Source organism: Dipodomys ordii, unplaced genomic scaffold (assembly GCF_000151885.1).
Source record: "Dipodomys ordii isolate 6190 unplaced genomic scaffold, Dord_2.0 Scaffold144, whole genome shotgun sequence".
In the NCBI taxonomy this organism is placed as follows: domain Eukaryota; kingdom Metazoa; phylum Chordata; class Mammalia; order Rodentia; family Heteromyidae; genus Dipodomys; species Dipodomys ordii.
In genome coordinates, this window is record NW_012267360.1 from 780,599 (window position 1) to 783,168 (window position 2,570).

At 42.3% G+C, this 2,570-nt stretch overlaps 1 protein-coding gene across 2 annotated transcripts in view; it reads right to left on the minus strand.

The window, feature by feature from the left end:
* Positions 1 to 2,570, minus strand: part of LOC105997402 (regenerating islet-derived protein 3-beta-like) — an 18,949-nt gene that overhangs the window by 14,780 nt on the left and 1,599 nt on the right. The gene's annotated exons all lie outside the window — the stretch shown is intronic.

Genomic DNA, 2,570 nt, shown 5'->3' on the forward strand with positions numbered 1-2,570 from the left:
TGTCCCCTGTGAAGTACTCACCCTGGAGCTGGTTGTTTCTGTGTGGTGTAGGTCTTCAGTTGTTGTTGCAATCCGAGTTCAGTTGGGGTGGTTGCGGGCTGGGTTGGGCGGCCCCTGCCGGGTCTTTGCGATCGCGATCTGGTGGGTGGTCTGCCGACAGGTTCCTTTGTCGCGCTGCTGGTGCTGCTTTGGCAGGATGGAGCCTCTCTGCTCCCTTGGAGAGTGAGGGGTGGGGGTGGGATCCTCATGGAGAATCCAGGCTGGTAGGTTTCTCTGTTCCTGGCGATCCGCTGTTCTGGGAACCGGTACCTGGTGATCTGCAAGCGGCCCCCTGTGTCTCTGGGGCTCCAGCAGCCCCCCCCACCCCCAGCCGGCTGGCCGGCTGCTTGGCGCACTGCCACGAGGCCAGTAAAGGGTGGGGGAGGGGTCTTCGCTCTTCTCTGTTCTGAAATTCTTTTCTTCTCTTTCTTTTTTTGTTATTTTCCACCTCTGGTTTTTCTCTGAGTGTTCGTCTTTTTGTTGTTGTCGGTCTCTTGGGGAGATTAAGCCTTGGAACTCGAACTCTCTTTTTGGTTGGAGAGAGCTGTGGCGTTTCCCTACTGCCCCATCGCCATCTTGGTCCCCCCTCCACCTATTTATTTTAGAAAGTAAATATCCACTGTTTCTTTTTCTTTTTTTGGGGGGGGTCCGGTCATGGGGCCTGAACTCTGGGCCTGGGCGCTGTCCCTCGGCTCTTCAGCTCAAGGCTAGAGTTCTACCACTTGAGCCACAGCTCCACTTCTGGCTTTTTTCTTTTTGCTTATGTGGTACTGAGGAATCGAACCCAGGGTCTCTTGCATGCAAGGCAAGCGCTCTACCACTGAGCCACCTTCCCAGCCCCACTCCACTGTTTCTTAAAGCTTTTATTTTCCTCTTTCTAATAATCTTGTTTTACATAAGTTTTACCATTATAGCTACCACTCAAAAATTTAATATTCTGTTCTGCATTTCTAATCAGTTCTCTGTTTGCATTTGTGTATGAGAAGTCACCAAATCTTTAAACTCCAATGTTTTTTACTTAGTAGAGTATCATTATGAGCAATAAAAGATACTCCCTCTCTTTTTTGGTATTGTGCTAATTTGTAGCACCTTTTATTCTATCTTAAATTATGTTTCTCTGTAATCATTATGTTTCTTATTCCTATTTTCTGTTTTTGTTGTTTTTTTTGCTTTAGATCCCTTACTAACATAAGTGTACTTACTTTAATTCCTCACCATTATCTATTGCTTTACTACATGCACCATATATAAGATGAATTTAGTTATTTACTTTCACCATTCTTAGTGTGTGTTAGTGTGTGTGTGTGTGTGTGTGTGTGTGTGTGTGTTCACACAGTACTGAAGCTTGAACTTTGTCTAATACTCTATCTTGGATTGTTGATTCAGGCCTTGTCCAGGCTTGTGCTGTAAAACTTGACCCATGCCTCCAGACAAGCTTCTTGCTGGTTAATTGGAAATAGAATCTTTCTGACATTTCAGCCTGGGCTAGCTAGCTTTGAGCCATAATCCTATAGATCTTATCCTGAATGGCTAGGTGTATACTTATGAGCCTTCAGCACCCAATTCTCAAACTCCTTCCTCTTCATAAAACAAGTTTTATATTTTTTATTGAATCACTGATTATATGGTATAGTATGAAAAGAAAAGGGTGTTTTCTCAGTAGCGACATGTTGATTTTACTTACTGAAGAAATGCACTTTTGCTATCCCTGTTGCCTTTAGAATTTCCTAAAATCTCCTCATGAAATAGAGTCCATGTTTCACAATTCTTTCAGTATTTCACTTACCTTTACAGCAGATATATGTTGTGGTGTAGTGTGTATATCATTATATGAATTTTTATACAATCTCATGACTAAGTGTCAGATTTCTATAGTTTGTGTCCTAGGAGTGTGACTTGAAATGGTGATCCCACAGGATATAGACAAGATTGGAAAGGTGGAGGAGGCTATAGTCAGATATTTTACGAAAGATATGATAGATATATTTTACTAGAACTAAGTCTTCATAAAAGAGAATATTCTAGGCTGATTGCTTTCCTCCACCCTGAGAGCCATGAGGAGATGATTCTTGGCCCTTTATTATCAGAACTTAGTGGGTCCCTGAATACACACTCTATGAAATTACTGCGTCTTTACTAGGACATTGATCTTCAGGAGTCTGTCACTATGAATACTCCTCCAAACCTAGCATTCAAACATTCTCAGAGTTATCTTTGAAATATTCTTCAGAGTATCTGGTTCTAGATATTTCTATACCAAGTGAACAACAATGAAAGGGTTCTGAACTTACTGCCTTTGTAAAGGTTCTTCCATGCTACTTCAATCTTGGGTTAGACCCCAAACTATTAATGATTTAAATTCATCTTCAGATTTTTCTCCTTGATAAAGGAAGAAACAATGTTCAAGAATCTTTCTGCGGGAAGGATTGCGGGGGGAGGATGGGAAGGGATGGGAAGGGGAAACAAAGGAGGAGGCTACAATGCTTGATAAGAAATGTACTCATTATCTTGCCCATGTAATTGTAACCCCT